Below are 6,961 nucleotides of genomic sequence, written 5' to 3'. Positions count from 1 at the left end.
AAAAAAAAAAAAAAAAGTACTTTAAGTGGTTAACAAAAGGAAGGAAATCTCAGCTATAAAATTAATAAATCAACTAGTATGGAACTTTCCCTTATATCACATACAACTAGAAAACTGGATTAAAAATACATTGAAAATGAAGTCTCAAGCCAGGTGCCATGACACACACCTCGAATGCTAGCTACTAAGGAGGCTGAGATTTGAGGATTATGGTTCAAATACTGCCCAAAAAGGATAGTCTATGAGACTCTTATCTCCAAATAACAACCAAAAAGCCAGAAGTGAGGGATTGGCACAATTTTTTTTTAAAGGTGGCACTGGTGGTTCATACCTGTAATCCTATCTACTTAGGAGGCTGAGATCTAAGGATCCTGTCCAGGCAGGAAAGTCCATACTCTTTTTTTTTTTTGGTCAATCATTGGGCCTGAACTCTGAGCCTGAATGCTATCCCTCAGCTCTTCAGCTCAAGGCTAACACTCTACCACTTGAGCAACAGGGCCACTTCCAGCTTTTTTTTTCTGCTTGTGTGGTGCTAAGGAATCGAACACAGGGCCTCATGCATGCAAGGCAAGCACTCTAGCACTGAGCCACCTTCCCAGCCTGGAAAGTCCATACTCTGATCTCCAATAAACTACTAAGGTGGAAGTAGCAAGTAGCATTGTGGCTCAAGTGGTAGAGCTCTAGCCTTGAGCACAAAGAGGCTCAGGGACAATACCCAGGCCCTTGTTCAAGGCCCATGACTAGCAAAAACAAAACAAGTTTCTTTAGATAAATAATAATAAAAAAGAAATCTCACTCTAGAGATGATCTGCTTATAGTCAATTCAAAGTGTCCTCTTTTCCTAACAACCTTTCCTATGACTTGCACCAAATAAATAATATATTTTGAAACAGTGGGTAACAGACATTACAGACCTGTGAGCCCCAACAAGCAAGTAAACAAGATGAGCTGTGACATCCTAACTCTGCATCCAAGCACTTTCCAGATCATACTATACAACCAAGCAGAGCACTTCTTTAGGAACTGAGTAGACTGATATTGCATCTGGGGAAGCTGAGGTGACTGGGACCTCCAGAAATCTGCAGAGAGCCTTTCAGTCCATTGCTGAATACAGAGTTACATATGTTTCCCAGAATTCTACAGGCCAGGCAGAATAAGTAAAAATTGCAAACTGAACAACTCCCAGAGCTTGTACAAAGCCAAGTTCCTACTACCCAGAGTGGAGAAATGGTGAGCACCAGAAATGCTCCAAAGAAACATCCTTTAGTGACAGACCTAAACTAACTCTAGGGCAAAAACAAATTTCAAAGCTTAAAAGCAATTCTGAAAATACCAAACTGAGTAGCACTTGCCAAAACAAACTTCATTACTAAAGGCAACAAACCCAAATATAGAAATGTAACATTCCTAGCATGTACCAAATTACTAGCTGTGAAGAAACAACTATAATTACAGCAGAAGGACCAGTTAATGGAAACAGAGATGTCAGAGGCAACAGAGTTGGCAGACAACTTTAACAGTTAACTTAAAATTATGTCTATGCTTAAGAATTTAAAGGGAAATTAGTAAAATAAGGAAAATTTCTAAAGGGGGAATTTCACTAGTTAGGTTTATTGACAGTTTAGACACAGTAACAAACTATCCAAAATAAGAAAACCAAAAAAGATTAAAGTCTTAATCTGTGGGATATGAGGTATTCTTAATCATAGTCTCAAAAAAAGCAAGGAAAAGGCTGGAGGGGGACAATATATACTTAAGCTAATGGCCAAAAGTTTCCAAATTAGAAGTATAAGCAGCCATAACTACCTTCTTCAAAGGTAGATAATACAAGAACTTGCATTCCACATGTCCTCCTTGCAGTAGGACTTTTCCCATCAAGTAGAGAGGTCCAATTTCCTTTCCTTAAACTGGGAAGTACTCCTTGACTACCTTAACCAATAACACATGCTAGAAGCAATCCATGACATCCAAAACTAGAATGCCATGTCCTTCTGTCTTGCTCTCTTGAACCTAGCCAACATGTTAAGAGAAAGCCAGAATTCACACATGGCTCTTTAAAAGGAACATGTCCTAAATATGTGAAATTATGTGAATAATAGTTTAGCACCTTTATGCTGGGTATTGGAATAGAGTGAGTGAAACAGATTCTTTCTGCCCTGGGAAAGTCTACTACCACTTCAGGGAGAAACTGATGGCTATTAAGAAATCTATTAAGAAATCGATTGCTTGTTTCACATATGCTAAGTCCTATAAGGGAACTTCAGATAACTACAGTAATCAGAAACAGACCTCAATTCACAAAACAATTGAAAACTTTTTATCTATCTGGCCATAAATGGCTGGAGTAGAAACAAGTTTCTTCCTTAGAAGACATCAGAGTAATGCCAAACAACAATATAGTCCTGGGGATAGCTGAGCATGCCCAGGTCTTTAGGGATGGGCATTTACCTCAGTGGAATGTTAAAGACTTAGACAGGTCATCTGGAATGGAGAACTCAGGTACAAAGTCCTTTGGCTGATTATACACACTCAAAGACAGCCTCAATGTGTACTTTGTACAATATAAGAAAACCTGCCTAGTAGGCATAATGTTCCTGCAGGACCAAACCACTTGGTAAGCATTAACTGTGGTATTAACAATTCTTGTTAATCATTAATAATTCTTAATTCTTAGTAAGATGCTCAGAGAGCTGAGCACCAGTGGCTCACTCCTGTAATGCTAGCTAGTCAGGAGGTTGAGATCTGAAGATCACAGTCCAATGCCAGCCCAGGCAGTAGTATGTGAGACTCATCTCCAAAAAACTGCTCAAAAAAATAAAATAAAAGCCACAAGTGGCTCAAGTAGTGGAGCACTAGCCTTGAGCAAAACAAGCTCAGAGACAGTGCCCAGACCCTCAGTTCAAGCCCCAGGACCAGAACACGTGCAAACACAAACAAACAAACACACACATCCCACACACAGAATGCCCTAAGAACCTAATTTACAATAAAAACTGATATTTATTTATTTATTTATTTAGGTCAGTTGTGGGGCTTGAACTCTGGGCCTGGGCACTGTCCCTCAGCTCTTCCGCTCAAAGCAACTGCTCTACCACTTAAGCCCCTTCTGGTTTTCTAGGGGTTGATTGAAGAGTCTCACGGACTTTCCTGCCCAGACTGCCTTTGAACCACGATCTTCAGATGTAGCTAGGATTACAGGCGCGAGCCACCAGTGTCCCAAGACTGATTCTTTGACCTATCATATGCATGCTTTTTGATTTTCTTTTTTCACAATGGTGAAAGGAAAAAGTCCCTGCTATTCTCGCAGGTTTCCTTGTGATGATTTACAGAAAGTGACAATTTGTTGTTTGACTATTAAGTTCACCCTGAAAATATTAATTCCTATGCTTTGCTACACTGATCAAACAGATCAGGATCATATACATAATCCTCAGCTATGAGATTATTCTAACCTGCCTGTACAACTTGAATTCAGTTGGTCCCTCACTTACCACTTCTGATAATTTAGCTATAAGTTTGTGTTAGTTTTACTACAAAGGCAGGCTCCATCTTTTGAAGGGATAAGAACTGAGGCGGGTCCCAGTGGCTCATGACTGTAATCCTAGCTACTCAGGAGGCTGAGGTCTAAGGATCGTGGTTCAAAGTCAGCCTGGACAGAAAAGTCCATGAGACTCTTATCTCCAATTAACCCCCAGAAAACTAGAAGTGATGCTGTGGCTCAAGTGGTAGAGTGCTCCCCTTGAGGCAAAGAGCTGAGGGACAGTGTCCAGCCCCAGAGTTCAAGCCCCACAACCAACTAAAACAAACAAAAAATTGACATATGTGTAGTCTTTTTTTTTTATATTATGCTTGTACACATACGTACACATGTACACACACACAGTGGGTAGGGGGGGGAGAAAGGGGACAGTGAGCACAGGAAAGAGAGGGAGAGACCTAAGGGCCAATTCCTTTATAATGGGTTCAGGGTGTCATCTAAACAGGTTTCCCTTGGGGAGTTGTTTTTTGTTTGTTTGTTTGATCATGCATGGGCTTCAACTCAGAGCCTGGGCCTTGCCCCTGAGCTCTTTGTTCAAGGCTAGCACTCTATTTTAGCTTCATTTCTGGGTTTTTTTTTGCTGGTTAACTGGAGGTAAGTCTCATGGACTTTTCTACCCAGGCTGGCTTTGAACCACCATCCTCAGATCTCAGCCTCCTGAGTAGCTAGGTTTACAGGTGTGAGCCACCAGCACTCAGCTCCTTGGGAAGTTTTCATTGGTGGGTTTAACGCAAGCCGACATTAGTTCCAGGAGGTCACACAGTGACTGAGACAGTCTCATACCTGCATACTTGGTAACAGTATGAGGGCCAGTGGAGCTGGTCAAACAGGCTGCCACACAGGAAGTGGTCATGAGGGAGCAGTGCATCAGCCTCTACCGGAACTGACCATATAGAGGAACTGGGAGTGTGGGGCTGGTGGACTAGGAATCATTTCAGTGGTGACTGACCCCTGCTTCTGATATAGGAAAGTCCAGCTGATAATTAAAATGGCTTCCCAGGCACATACAACTGTAAGAAGTCACTACAACGGTAAGAAATCACTACAATACTGATAAATATTTGTTAATTTATGTCAGTAGCCCCTTACCAGTCTTACAGTACAGACCCTAACAGGGCTACTACTTCAGACTTCCTTATTTTCACTGCAGTTTCAATAAAATAAAACTTCCCTTTTTCAATATTTATCAGAAAGGAGGGAGGGAGATGTTAAGCACACTTTTTTTTTTTTTAAGACTCTGGGCTTGGGCGCTGTCCCTCAGCTCGTCAGCTCAAGGCTAGTGCTCTACCATTGGAGCCACAGCACCACTTCGGCTTTTTCTGCTTATGTGGTGCTGAGGAATCAAACCCAGGCCCTCATGCATGCAAAGCAAGCACTCTACCACGGAGCCACCTTCCCAGCCCTAACCAGCACACATTTTAAACAGCCAAATTTACACTGTGAAGCTTAAAATCCTCCTACTTGCCCTCTCACCAAAGTGAGAAAGAATACACACTTAACTCAGACAAGAAAGTTCAGCCCAGGTGAATTAGCTCTCTCATTTATTTACTTGCTCACTCAATATTCATACTATCTGAAGGACTGCCTGGTAGAACTTGCATTCTAGTAGGAGGAAAACAAGTGAATAGGAAATTCATATACACAGTATGTCAGAGGTGTGACAAGTGCTATGTAAAGCAAGATGTCAGGCACTAGTGGCTCACACCTGTAATCGTGACTACTCTGGAGGCTGAGATCTGAGGATCACGGTTTGAAGCCAGCCCACACATGAAAAGATCACAAGATCCATATGTCCAATTAGTCACCAAAAAAAGCTAGAAGTGGAGATATGGCTCAAGTGGTAGAATGCTAGTTTCAAGAAAAACAGCTAAGAAAGTCTGAGAGGCCCTGTGTTCCAGCCCCAGTACTGGTACACAAAAAAAGTAGTGATGCCAAAAAAAAAAAAAAAAGTGGGGAGGAAAGGAGTGATGGCATATGGAGTATAGGATAAGGGAATGGTTATTTTATGGTGGTTAAGGGAAAGGTATTAATAAGAGGGTATCTGAACAAAGGAAAGACTAGAGCATGTAACTGACTAAACCCCAGGCATTTTAAGCTTTGTGGTACAAAGTCCCAAGCAGAGGGTTGCTTCTCTCACAGCCAGGATGGCTGGAGCAGAGTGAAGCACAGTCAGGTTCACTGAAGTCTAAAAGGTACGAGAACAAATGGGTGGCCAGAGGGAGCTCATCGCCTTAAGAAGTGTCTGGTGATTCACTTTAACTATGAGCACAGTTAAAACGGGCTGAGAGGTGGGGACCATGCATCAAGTGGCAGGATGCCTCTGTCTATCAAGTGCATGACTGAGTTCAAATCCAATACCAATTAAAAACAAAACAACAACCACAGAAAACACCAAAGAGTTTGATGTCTCTTTTCCCACACATGCACACACAGCCAGGCACCACAGCAAAAGGCACCTAAGCACTGGGAGAAGAAAGCCTCTGCCAGACAGGACCATGATGGCACCCTAATGTGACGTCCATCCTTCAGAACTGTGAGAAAACAAACTATTACGCCATCCAGTCTATGGCATTTTGTTAGGGCAGCCTATGCTGACAATATTATTTCATGTAATGAGTACTATTCTACATGATGTAAAGCCACTCTATGAAAACATATAAAGTGATCCATAAATCTGGCATAATGGGGTGAGTAGGCCTGTAACCCCAGATATTTGGGAAGTAGAAACAGGAGAATCATAGCTGGAGGCCAGTCCACACAAAAGTTAGGAAGAGGGTCTGAGGATGTGGCTCAGTGGTAGAGTTCTCGCCTAACATGCATGAAGCCCTGGGTTCCATTCCTCAGTACCATATAAGCAAAAAAAGCCAAAGTGGTGCTGTGGCTCAAGTGGTAGAGTGCTAGCCTTGAGCAAAAGGTCAGGGACAGTGCCCAGCCCCTGGGTTCAAGCCCCAGGAGGGGGGGGGGGATTCTATTTCAAAAGTAAGCTGGGTGTGGTAGAACACATCTATAATCCCAGCTACCTGCGAAGCAAAGTAGAAAGCCAGCCAGGACAAAGCACAAGACACTATCTGAAAGACAAACTAAAAAAATCAACAAAGGATGTAACTCAAATGATAAGAGTACTTGCACGTCAAGCTTGAGGTCCTGAGTTCCATCCCCAGTACAGAGAAAGAAAGAAAATAAATGAAGACGGGCATCGGTGGCTCACGCCTGTAATCCTAGCTACTCGGGAGGCTGAGATCTAAGGATCACGGTTCAAAGCCAGCCCGGGCAGGAAAGACCGTGAGACTCCTATCTCCAATAAACCACCAGAAAACCGGAAGTGGTAGGGCTCAAGTGGTAGAGCGGAAGTGCCTACGCCCAGAGTTCAAGCCCCACGACCGCCTGGAGAGGGGAGAGGAGGAAGGGGGGAGGGGGAGGAGG

At 42.8% G+C, this 6,961-nt stretch overlaps 1 protein-coding gene across 1 annotated transcript in view; it reads right to left on the bottom strand.

Annotated features, from left to right (window-relative positions):
- Window positions 1–6,961, bottom strand: part of Aunip (aurora kinase A and ninein interacting protein) — a 26,925-nt gene that overhangs the window by 6,703 nt on the left and 13,261 nt on the right. The gene's annotated exons all lie outside the window — the stretch shown is intronic.

Source organism: Dipodomys ordii, unplaced genomic scaffold, assembly GCF_000151885.1.
Source record: "Dipodomys ordii isolate 6190 unplaced genomic scaffold, Dord_2.0 Scaffold6, whole genome shotgun sequence".
NCBI lineage: Eukaryota > Metazoa > Chordata > Mammalia > Rodentia > Heteromyidae > Dipodomys > Dipodomys ordii.
Note: the sequence above shows the minus strand (reverse complement) of the source record. Positions and strands in the feature narration are given on the sequence as shown.